Below are 12,637 nucleotides of genomic sequence, written 5' to 3'. Positions count from 1 at the left end.
TATAAGCTCATGATGCAATAGCAAAAAAGTCATACAAAAATATGGAAATTGATATAGGACCAAGAAAGGAGTTTTTAAAATCAAATATAGATAACGCAAGCCAAAAGGATGTTTGTGAAGACTCCTTTAATCTGGCCACATATCGGAGCCAATGAAGCACAGTTAATGCACACCTATACCGTCTGGATCACGAGTAGAAGGCATACAATAAGAGACCGCGCTCTGCATTTATGAAACTGCCTAAGACACATGGCTGGATTCAAGGAGGTTATACAACAAATAATAAATGGGAGTGACGGTTTAAAACGGTTTGTGAGAAACCTGACACTTAGGCAAAAAATATTCTAATATTAATTATGTTATGAAAAAATTGAGTCCAACGCAATGGTCTTATAGCCCAGTTCCAAACGAAGGTCCTACGTATTTTTTTTACTTTGTTTAAATTTTTTCTTCCACCTTGGTTAGGGCTCTAAAATATGATACATAATTCCACATTAATAAAATGTGAAGTAAAATTAATTACATAATTAATATGTGTAATTATTCATACAGGCTGACCTTCAATCAATTTATGTCCTGGACATCAATTGTATGCAACTTAAGTGATGATATTCTGTTAACAATGAAATAAAAATATTTGAAAATCATTTTGTGCATTTATTCCATAATGATTTATAAACCCATATATAAAGGTATACACACCCATTAGTTGCACAGGTGAATAGTACAGTTTGAAGAAAGTGAGGGCCAGCTAGCAGGACAAAGAAAATGTGGACGTTGCTCCATTTGCACATTAGCATGGTGCGTAGATAAGATAGAATTTCCTGAACTTAACTTTTGTAAAGAGATTAAAGAACTATTCACCTGTGCAACTAAGGGATGTGTATACCTTTTAATATGCAGATGTGGGCTCTTGTACATAGGAATTTCCAGCAGATCTATTAGAACATGGATAATTGAACACAAATCCACATTTAGAAGGGGTCTGACTGAAACAGTGTTTACCCAGCATTTTAATGAAATGAGACACACTACGGAGGACTTCAAATTTATTGTTTTGGAAACACTAAAACAAAAGAAATATAACAGAATAAATTTACAACAAACATGGCAAAGAGAGTCCTTCTACATACATAGATTAGCAACACTAACACCTGGGGGGCTTAACCAATGTATTGATTACACCTGTTTTTTGTGCTCTGCAAGAAATAAGATTCCTTGTGGCACTGTAACTTTAAATGTAAAGAAATGTTGTAACTTGAATAAGTATTTAGGTAGGCTTGTGAGATAGGAAGTTCAGATGTCAGAGGAGAAAGAGGCTTGATTCATTAGTTCATGCAAGGTAACTTCATAATGTTGTAATTTTTAAACTTTCTGATCTCTGCGATGAACAGAATTAATTAACTATATTATTTTGTTATAAATAGAAATGAGTAGGAGATAGAGAAGAATATCTCAAAGAAAAGTATATATTGCACAACAGCAGGTACTTATTAAATTTATAAATGGGTTTATAAATCATTATGGAATAAATGCACAAAATGATTTTCAAATATTTTTATTTCATTGTTAACAGAATACCATCACTTAAGTTGCATACAACTGACGTCCAGGACATAAATTGATTGAAGGTCAGCCTGTATGAATAATTACACATTATATTAATTATGTAATTAATTTTACTTTACATTTGATTAATGTGGAATTATGTATCATATTTTAGAGCCCTAACCACTGTGGAAGAAAAATCTGAAGCAAAGTAAAAAAAAAATACGTAGGATCTTTGTTTGGAACTGGGCTATAAGACCACTGCGTTGGACTCAAATTATTTCATAACTTAATTAATATTAGAATATTTTTTGCCTAAGTGTCGGGTTTCTCACAAACTGTATTCAAGGACGACTCACAAACGTTCTTTTGCCTTTTGTTATTTATATTTGATTTTTTAAACTCCTATCTTGGTTCTATATCAACCTGTATATTGTTTTTTGTAATTTTTTTTTTAGTAATGTATCATGAGCATGTACAGACATTGTTGACGGTTGAAGAACGCCAATTTGGGCTATAAACGTGTTGGGTTGCAAAAGTTCCCTTTGTAACATTGTATTTCTTTCCTGCAATGAAGTCAAAGTTGGGCCCATAAATGTTTATAACCATCTGAGAATAAATAATGTATTTCTGATAATATTTAAGTTTTACCAGGGCTTTTTTTGAGCAAGAATGCACAGGAACGAAGTTCCAGCTGGCTTGGTGTCAGGGAGCGTGGCCTAATATGCAAATGAGTTCCTGCTGGGCTTCTTCTTCTTTTTAAAAAAAGGCCTGGGTTTTACATACAGTTTTTTTAATTACTGGTCCTACACTGGTTTGCAGTTAATTTTTTTGGTTTTTGGCTTAATTCTCTTGGGTAAAGTCCCCCACCCTCTTTTTTCCCCTTTCCAGTAGTCCATCCCCTAATTTCTAGGAGTTTGGCAACCTGGACCTGCCAAACCTCCCACCACCACCAGGGGGCACCTGATAACCCGACCCCCCATCGCCTCTGGTTTGCAGAGCATCTCTGGCCAGCCGCCGGCAGTTGCCAACTCCTGGGTGGGAAACACCTGATGATTTTCGGGAATGGAGCGGCGTGGGGTGGGACCTCCGCGGGGTCTACAGTCATGGAGTCCACCCTGGCAAGTAGCCATTTCAGTTGCCAGGGAATTCTGTGAGCGCTGCAGGCCCCATGGAGAGGCTGGCAACCGTGCCTGAGCCACCCCTTCAAGCCTCGCCACCCTTTCCATCCCTGCTTTGCGGCTCCCTTGCGCAATTCCCCCTCCCTGCTCCACCAAAGAGCAGGCTGCGGCTTCAGATGCAACCCCATGCAAAAAGCACCCCACCTCCCTCCCCGGTTCTCTGCACAAAGGGAAAAATTCACCTTGCTGCTTTCCTGTGTTAAGCTCGCAAAGATCTGCCTCCTAGAGAGGTCGGGGACATTTGGATTGCTCCGCCTGCTTTTTCCTGTTCCTCCCTATGTCGTGGGAGGGGGCCGGGGGTGGGGGGTAGAGTAGCCTCCTTTGGCCAGTCATTCGGATTGCAGATTGCAAGAGAAACAACCACGACCTGGCAGGCTGTTTGGGCCGGAGGAGGAGGTGAGCAAAGAGGGATTTATGGGGCGGGGGAAGACGGAAAATTGGAGAACGAGCCGGCAGGATATGGGTGGATCGCCTGGGATTTCAAGTAGACTCTCCCCGTGAAGCTTCTTGCTTTCAGTCCTGCAGCTGATCTGAGCAGGGCGTCTCCTGGCCCCAGATCAGGAAGACCATTGCTGGGAGCTTCACTTTTTGTGTGTTTTAAGTAGCTACCATTCTGTATTAATGGGTTTTTAAAAAAAAAATTGTGATAAGTTAGTATGTTATAATTTTCTAACGTCCGTATCTTTTATTAATTTCAGGACTCATACACAAACTGCTGAGCTTTAAAAGGATATTTTATATTGCCATTGTTGTCGTTCTACATATATTTTAGTAGTTTTGACCACTGAAGCCCTTTGAGCCAAAACACACTGGGTCCTTTGGTTAATATACATGAGTAACCATTACTTTGATTTTTTTTGTTATTGGACATACAATTTCACCTTGTTGCTGTGTATTATGATTTGGGTATCCTATGTAGGACATTTCTGTACACTGTGTAATTAATATTTGCATTGCATTTTATTTTATAGTAGCTTAACCTCTTGGTTCTTTACATTCTATGGTACTGTAAGATCCCAGTTCTCCTCAGACTTCTCAACTAGAATCTGGCAACTCTATCTGCCCTTCCTTCCAATCCGCTACCAGTGACCTGGCACCCTTATTTCACAATAATCAAGGCCCTAGCAGGCCTTAGTAGCCACAGCCTCTGAATTTACAACAAATAACCCCAGTGTCTTAAAAGAGCTTATATTTCTCTTGTTTCTCTTTTAAATTTCTTTTCTGAAATTTCTTTTCAGAAGCTGATACTAGGAATAAAAATGGAGGACTTAGGACTCTTCAGGACCCAAATTAAAGAAGTCACTGAAAATAGAAGGAAGAGACCCTCACGTTGTCCAGGTGGGAACCATCGAGGAACCTTTGCCTAGAGCTGCCTCACAGCCCATCAAGCAAGACCCAGATGAGGGACTACAACAGTGAGAATCCCAGTGGCAGGACTTCCTGAAGACTATGCAGCCTCCACGCTTGGAACAAGACGTCCACCAGTCACCTCAGGCCTGGTCAGAGCAGGTCACTCAGAATCTCCTGGTATCTTTCAAGGGAGTAACTTGTGCCAGACGACAGTCTAAAAGAGCATCTGCAGCCCAGATTTTACGAGGCCTCCCTAAAGAAGCCCAAGAAGGCCTCATTTCTTCTGTGAAAGTGAAGGGAGAAATTCTGGAGGATAAAGAGGGCAACCTGAAGACACAATGCCAGCGGTTCAGGCAGTTCCGCTACCAAGAGATGGAGGGTCCCCAAGAGGTCTATGGGCAGTTCTGGGAGCTTTGCCGTCAGTGGTTGAAGCCTGAGCAGCACACCAAGGAGAGGATTCTAGAGCTCCTGATCCTGGAGCAGTTTATGGTAATTTTGCCACAGGAAATGCAGAGTTGGGTCACGGAACGTAATCCAGAGACCTGCATCCAGGCGGTGGCTGTGGTTGAGGGGTTCTTGCTAAGGCAGGAAGAGGATGAAAAACAGGAAGGGGAGGTGGGAGAATTTGGTTCTGAGTGTCTTGAGGGGAAAGGATGGCCAACATGTTACAAATGTAGGAAAGTGAGGTTTGCTTGATTAGGATTGCCTGCTCTGGGTTAGGATATGCCTGGAGATTTTGGGGGGTGGAGTCTGGAGGGGGCACGTTTTAGGGAGAGGATCAATCTCAGCAGGTCATAATGCATAGAGTCCACCCTCCAAAGCACCCGTTTTCTCCAGCAGAATTGATCTTGTAATAGCGGGAGATTTTCAGGTGCTACCTGGAAGTATTAAACACTTGTGTTGCCAGGTGTGTCCTGGCAACTGGTGGAGGGTGAGGGGGACTTACCAGGAGAAAAAAGAAGACTCAGGCCATATCGCTGGAATTGCACAGGAAGTGATGCCATCATGCTAGCGCCATCTAAGCAACACTGTATTTAGGCAAAAGCTCTGTGGTAGAAATGGTCATTTTTTTTGCTCCTAGGCCAGTGTTCCCCCTAAGCTGAGTTAGAGTGAGCTAGCTCACAGGTTTTTAGCCTCCAGCTCACACATTGTTGTCTTAGCTCAGGAAGGATGACCCCAGAACACACTAATTTGTGCAGTAGTTCACAACTTTAATGCCAGCTGCTCACAAAGTAGAATTTTTGCTCACAAGACTCTGCAGCTTAGAGGGAACACTTAGACCGATTTTGCACTCACCCTTATGCCGCTTTCATGTCCGTCTTCTCAGTGCGGCGTCCTCTCGATTTTCCACTATTTGCACTGGGACTGCAGCAAACATCGCAGTTTTTGCACAGCAAATAGAAACTGCTAAAAACCAGTTTCCATTTGCTGCACGAAAACCACAATGTTTGCTGCAGCCCCAATGCAAATAGTGGGAAATCAGGAGGACGCTGCGCTGAGAAGACAGACGCGAGAGCGGTGTAAGGTGAGTGCAAAATCGGCTGTACTGATCCTTTTAACTGAAGATGACAGGAACTGAGCCTGGGACCTTCTGCATGCAAAGCAGAGTCTCTTCCACTGAGCCGTAGCTCAGGGCCTCTTCAGAAAGGAATGGGGCAGGGGAGAAAAGAGCTTGGGCCAGCCTTTTGGGAGCTTGGAAGAAAATACCTGTGTTATTGCTATAAAGGTTCCTCTACCCAAAGCAGTGACTAGCCAAAAGCCTACACTGTCAGCCCATCAATGTGTATAATAATAATAATAATAACTTTTTATTTGTATCCCGCCCTCCCCGCACAAGCAGGCTCAGGGCGGCTCACAACATAGGAATGCAATATAATATAGTAAAATCATAAAACAATAAAATTGATATACAATTACAATAAAATTAACATTGAGGTGCTAAATAGTTCAGTAGAGGAGAAGAAACATACACAGCGACATTATCTTAGTTCGGTATGGGCGAAGGCTATTTTGAAGAGGTATGTCTTACAGGCCCTGCGAAATTGATTTACACATCGCAGGGCCCGTACCTCCTCCGGGAGTTGGTTCCAGAGTAGTGGGGCCGTGTTACATGCTGTGTTACCCAAAGGGGGTGGTCTCCTATTTAGTTGAGGGAATTAGCTTTCGAGAGACCCAGTGAGAGGGAGTAACCCAGGCATCCTTTCTCCATGTGGGTTCCCATTAGACTCCCACCCACCTCCAGTTCCTTTCTTTCCCCGATGGTGGAGGCTGCTCCTGAGCTTTCCTGTGCTTGCTAACTTTGGACCAGCCTTTGCCAACCACCCATGCCTCTTCTTTCCCAATGCCCCTTTCTTTGCAAACCAGCTTCACTGCATTTTCCAGTCCCTCTAATGCCTTCAAAAATTCACCTCAAAGCTGCATTTTTCTCCAGCGCCATCCCTTTTCACTCCCCCCACTCACCTCTGCATCTTTCCCCTTCCCCTGTCATTGCAGCCAACCACACCCACCCACTGGCACCCTCTCTTCCTTCTTTCTGAAAGGCCCCTCTCCCCACTCTCTCCTGGTCAGTTTCATACCACACATAGAAACACACAGTTCAGGTTTTCTCATCCTTTCTTTCTCATGCCCCCCTGCCCACCCACACAGGAGGAGGGGCTGGTTTTATGTTTGCAAAACTGTCTTTTCCCCCTCTTCTCTTTCTACCATTTCCAGATCTTTTTCTTCAACTTCAGGTCTTTTTCTTCTACGCCTTCCCTACCCCACTAAGCACTGACACATTTATTTTTCCAAAGTGCTTAGCAAAAAAACCAAAACAAAACAAAGTGCACTTCTTCCACCAGGAGGGTTCTTTTTAAAAATCTGGATTATAACACACAAATGCTTGCTTAAAAGTAAGGGGAAAATCGGATTTGCCAGGCATGTTTTGTACTGCTGCACCCCACCCCACCCCCGCATGCAGAAATGACCAATGGGAGGCAGGACCTCAATGTGAGTGGAGGAGTGCCCTCGAGAGGCTGGAAAAGGGTGGGGTGGGGATCCAAGGGAATATGTATGCTTTTGAATTAATTTCAGCTTCGAAAGTGAAGCAAGAGAAAAGAGAGGAGGGGTCAGAGGCAATACCCCCTCTAAGCTGTGGAGTCTTATGAGCAAAACTTCTATTGGCATTCAAGTTGTGAGCTATGGCATAAATTAGTGTGCTCTGTCTGGGGCCATTTTTCCTGAGCTAAGACAAAATGTGTGAGCAGGAGACTAACAAACTATGAGGTAGCTCACATTAATTCAATTTAAAGGGAACACTGGTCAGAGGGTAGCTACCAGGTTAAGACCAAGAAAGGCATCCTATTCAATGAGATAACACCTACGTACACTTAGAATGATGTAGTGCGCCCCCCGCAATGTCCACACATGCTGCATCAGTCACTCCAACAAATATTACATGTTTTGAATGTTCAGAAATGGTTTGTAAATATTATCATTACAGGCCCTGCCTTTGGAGAATGGAGCAAGCCATCCAGTCCTGACTGCATCTGAGGACTAGTTTTCCTTTGTATTTCAAATACTGGAGCCTGTGGAAGAAGTGATTGTTTATTCCCCTAAATCTGAGGAGGATCTGTTTGATGTCATGAAGACACAGTTCTCCATGGATACCAAGCCAGAGGGTGAGATGGAGAGCATTATGGGTAAGAGTGAGGACTTGCGGAGAGGGCGGGATAGAAAATAACAACAATAACAATAATTAAAAAACCACGTGGGCCCATACATGACTGTTAAGATTTATATTAAGGGCCCTGGTTTGGGACCCCCATCTTGAGAGGCAAGGTGGCTGACTAATATATATGAGACCTTCCTGGCTTCCCAGTCTGAGGAACTCCTCCTTGTCTGTCCACCTCGTGCAACTGACCCCAGGTCACAAAGCAATCTTCCATGGTATAGATTCAAAACTGGATCTCCCAGATACTAGTTCAACACTGCTACACCCCATTGACTCTCTGCTACACCCCATTGACTCTCTGATCCCTGCCTGAATAAAACTTTCAGGTGGGCAGCCACATTGGTCTGAAGCAGCAGAGCAAAGTTGGAGTCCTGTGGCATTTTTAAGACCAGCAATATTTAATTCTGGATATAATGTGTGCACACACCCTTCTTCAGATACATAAATAAAACTTTGTTGGTCTTGAAGGTGCCACTGGACTTAAACTCTTTTCCCTGTCTGACTTGAGGGATGGTGGCTCAGTGGTAGAGCATCTCCTTGGTAAGCAGAAGGGTCCCAGATTCAATCCCCGGCATCTCCAACTGAAAAGGGTCCAGGCGATAAGTTACTTTTAAAATGGTCTACGGAAGATGAAGTAGTGAAATCTCAAATGATTAAGTGGGCAATTAATGTAAATAAAGAAATACAGATGGGCACATGGGAATATTTGTGGAAGAACTCTATGAAACTCTCAACATGTCAGAGTATTAAAGAAAATTGTTTTAAGATGATGTACAGATGGTATATGACTCCTAAAAAGTTGGCAAAGATGAACAATAAGATGCCAGATAGATGTTGGAAATGTAAAAAACATGAAGGTTCTTTCTACCATATGTGGTGGACTTGTGAACGAGCGAAAAAGTATTGGCAGATGATTCAACAAGAGATTTCTAAGATCTTGGGATACGAATTTACAAAGTTGCAGAGACTTTTCTGTTGGGATTACAAATGGAAAAAATTCCAAAAGAAGATAGAGTTTTAATTTGGTACTTGCTCTCAGCTGCTAGGACATTGTATGCACAGTTGTGGAAGCAAGAAAAAATATCAGAGAAATGGGATTGGATTGTAAAAGTTATGACATGGAGTGAAATGGACAAGTTAACAAGAACCTTAAGAGACTATGATTTAGAAGTATTAAGATGGAGTGGAAAAAGTTCAGAAGATACGTAGAAAAAGAGTGGAAAATAAAAGGACATTGGACAATTTTTGATAATGACTAAGTACAAGAGGGAAGAGGATATTAATTTTGGTTCTTATTAATTAAGGGTACCTTTAATATTAAGATTTTAAGTATATAACACCGGCAGGGGTCAAGTAATGGGGGGAGGGGTGGGTAGAAAGTAATATATGGGATAGATAAAAAAAAAAGTAATGATGTAAGAAATTGAAATTTATTACTATATGTTACTAATAAAATTGTTTGAAACACGAAAAGGGTCCAGGCAAGTAGGCGTGAAAAACCTCAGCTTGAGTCCCTGGAGAGCCACTGCCAGTCTGAGTAGACAGTACTGACTTTGATGGACCGATGGTCTGATTCAGTAGAAGGCAGCTTCATATGTTCTTATGATAGGGATCAGTTAAACATCAACCATTGTTATGGATTCTATGGAATGTTTTTATGGATGTTATGTAGTCCCATTGATATTTTAATACTGTAAGCAGCTGAGAGGATTAGTCTTTAAAAATCAGTTTATAATTATTTTCAATGGAATTACAATGCTTTTAAGGAGCTCAGTAGGAAAGAGACCCTGGTTCAGAGGGTTGAGTACCTCCTTTGCGGGCAGACATTCCAGGTTCAGTCCTTGGCATCTCAAATGAAATTATCACTAGCAATAGGAAATCCCCTCCCCACTTGACTTGACATGAGGCAGAATCGTAATGATAGTCTTTAAAAAAAAAGATTTTTTTTTAAAAAAATGATCCACTTCACTTTATTGGTTACACATGAAGCTGCCTTACACTGAAATCAGACCTCCTGCCCTCTCAGAGTCAGTCTTGTCTACTCACAGCGGCAGTGGCTCTCCATTGTCTTAGAGGTCATTCATGTCTCCTATCTGATCCTGTTAACTGGAGATGCCAGGGATTTAACGTGGAACCTTCTGCATGTCAAGCTGATAACCTACCACTGAGCTACAGCCTGAACTCCTTAAAGGTTCTGTTTTGTATGACTCATATGTTTTTTCTGTGCCAGGAGCTGATGAACATTTATGGAAGGGGACCTTTCAGCTGGTACAACCTGAGCAAGGTGAGGTCAGTAAAATGTTCCTGGGAAGACCCAAAGGGACTTTTTTCCAATACGCCAAAAAGTCTGGAATTCAGAACATGTCAGAAAGTCACCAAGATAGCAGTGTGAGGAAGATGACAAAAAAAGAACTTTCTTTGCAGGAATGGTGAGAGAGGTTTCTGTAAAAATGTCTTCCAAGAGGGGATACGAAACAGTCAGACACAGCTTGTAGTAGCTGACCACCATCTGAACTCTGTCCTGAAAATTCAGGAAACACCAAGCAAAGAGAAGCTGCCCATGTGCACACATTATGGGGAAAACTTTTCTAACACATCTCACGTTATGCACCTGACAACCCACATGGAACAAAAATTGCACAGCTACTCAGATTGCGAGCAGAGACTCAGCCAAAGAATACATATTGTCAATTGTGAAAAGGTCAGTGCGGGAAACAGATTGTATAGTTGCTCTGAGTGTGGAAAAAACTTCAGTGACTCCTCATGCCTTGGAAAGCATCAGATGATATACACAAGCCAGAAACCGTACAGTTGCCTCCAATGTGGGAAAAGCTTCTCACAGCGCTCTGTTCTTTAGAGACACAAGCGATCCCACACTGGAGAGAAATCACACACATGTGCAGACTGTGGCAAAGGGTTCTGTGACAAAAATTCCCTCAGCACACACCAGAGAGCCCACAAAGGAGAGAAACCATTTGGATGTTCTGAGTGTGGGAAACGGTTTGGCTACACCCCAAACCTGGCGAGGCACAAAAAACTGCACGCGGGAAAAACCATATCTGTGCTCAGATTGTGGCAAACACTTATGTGATAAGAAATTCCTCATTATGCACATAAGAACCCACATAGGGGAGGAACTGTACGCATGCTCAGAATGTGGGAAAAACTTCAGTTGAAAAGGGTCCCTTCTCATTCATGAGAGAACCCACACAGGGGAGAGACCACACCAGTGTTCAGACTGTGGTAAAAGCTTCTGTGATAAACAGTCACTTATTACACACAAGAGAGCCCACACAGGAGAGAAACCATACGAGTGGTTGAAATGCAGGAAATGCAGGTTTGGTTATGCTCCAAATCTAGTCCGCCATAAGAAGCTACACACAGGAGAGAAGCCATACCAGTGCTCACAGTATGGGAAATGGTTTTCTCAGCCCTCAGACCTTCTAAGACATGAGATGATCTGCACGGGAGAGAAGCTGCACAAATGCACAGACTGTAATAAAGGTTTTAGCCAGAAGGCATCCCTCATTGGGCACCAGAGAACCCACACAGGAGAGAAGCCATACGAATGCTCTGAGTGTGAAAAGAGTTTTTGTAGTTTTTCTGGTTTCCGTAAACACCAGGGAATCCACATAGGAGTTAAACTGTAAGGGTGCTTGGTGTATAGGACTGTGGTGTGAAACTTTCTGAAATCTTAGATGGTGGGGAAAGTGTGGTTCAATTATAGGGGAGTCCTAAACATATTGATCAGTTTCAGGTGATCTGCAGTTGCAGTTCACAGGATACCCACCCACCCAATTATTTCTTAGGACACTATAGAATCAGAGGTCTACAAAAATCACCTTGATTCATTTCATTCATTCAGGTTATTTATAGTCTTCCTTTCTCCCTGAGATTCAAGGCAGATTACATAGCATCAGTCAAGTATGATCAACAGGATGGGACATCCAATGTACGGTGCAATAGAGTTTGGACTTCAGAAATCTGAAAACAGACAGAGATCTAATACAGAGCTGAAACAAACCATAAGCGTTTCAACGTGATGCATTAAATGGTAGAGAAATTACCTCGTCTATAGCGTACTTACAGTGTTAGGCAGCAGTACAGTAGTATAGGCCTCTGTACTTATTCCTGTAAGAGTCCCGTGGCGCAGAGTGGTAAAGTTGCAGTACTGCAGTTGGAGCCCTCTGCTCACGACCTGAGTTCAATCCTGGCGGAAGCTGGGTTCAGGTAGCTGGCTCCAGGTTGACTCAGCCTTCCATCCGTCTGAGGTCGGTAAAATGAGTACCCAGCTTGCTGGGGGGGGGGGAAGTGTAGATGACTGAGGAAGGCAATGGCAAACCACCCCGTAAAAAGTCTGCCGTGAAAACGTGAAAGCAATGTCACCCCAGAGTCTAAAACGACTGGTGCTTGCACAGTGGACTACCTTTACCTTTACTTATTCCTGTACCAATGCAACTTTCTGAACCATTTCATTACAGGACAGACCTATTTAGGGATGGGCATGAGCTGCATTTTTGCAGTTAGGTCCCTGGTTTGTCGCTGAAACATGAACTTGTATGAACAAAGAGGATGGTTCACTAACTTGTATCAGTTCATGAGCCATTCAGAACTTAAACCCCAGCTTTCTGCTCTCCACAGCTTTTCACTGGGAGCAGAAAGCAGCAGTTTCCTAACAGCTGAGTGGTGGGAGTGCCGTTCAGCTGCTTCGTTTAAATGGTCTCGAGCAATGTTCCCTCTAAGCTGCGGAGTCTTGTGAGCAAAAATTCTGCTTCGTGATCTACTGGCATTAAAGTTGTGAGTTACTGCATAAATTAGTTGGTTCTAGGGCCATCTTTCCTGCACT

The 12,637-nt window shown here is 42.8% G+C and overlaps 2 long non-coding RNA genes across 2 annotated transcripts; both read left to right on the top strand.

The window, feature by feature from the left end:
- The first annotated feature begins 1,236 nt into the window (after window positions 1-1,236).
- Window positions 1,237-2,187, top strand: LOC132571138 (uncharacterized). Its single transcript, XR_009555375.1, has 4 exons — window positions 1,237-1,342; window positions 1,428-1,486; window positions 1,577-1,631; window positions 1,724-2,187. It is a non-coding gene; the product is annotated as an uncharacterized LOC132571138 (long non-coding RNA).
- An 8,260-nt stretch (window positions 2,188-10,447) lies between these two features.
- On the top strand, window positions 10,448-11,856 carry LOC132571139 (uncharacterized). The gene is made up of 2 exons (XR_009555376.1): window positions 10,448-10,791; window positions 11,129-11,856. It is a non-coding gene; the product is annotated as an uncharacterized LOC132571139 (long non-coding RNA).
- Window positions 11,857-12,637: the final 781 nt, after the last annotated feature.

Source organism: Heteronotia binoei, chromosome 5 (assembly GCF_032191835.1).
Source record: "Heteronotia binoei isolate CCM8104 ecotype False Entrance Well chromosome 5, APGP_CSIRO_Hbin_v1, whole genome shotgun sequence".
NCBI classification, from domain to species: Eukaryota; Metazoa; Chordata; class Lepidosauria; order Squamata; family Gekkonidae; genus Heteronotia; species Heteronotia binoei.
The sequence above is the reverse complement of the archived record's forward strand: the minus strand, read 5'-3'. Positions and strand labels throughout refer to the sequence as shown.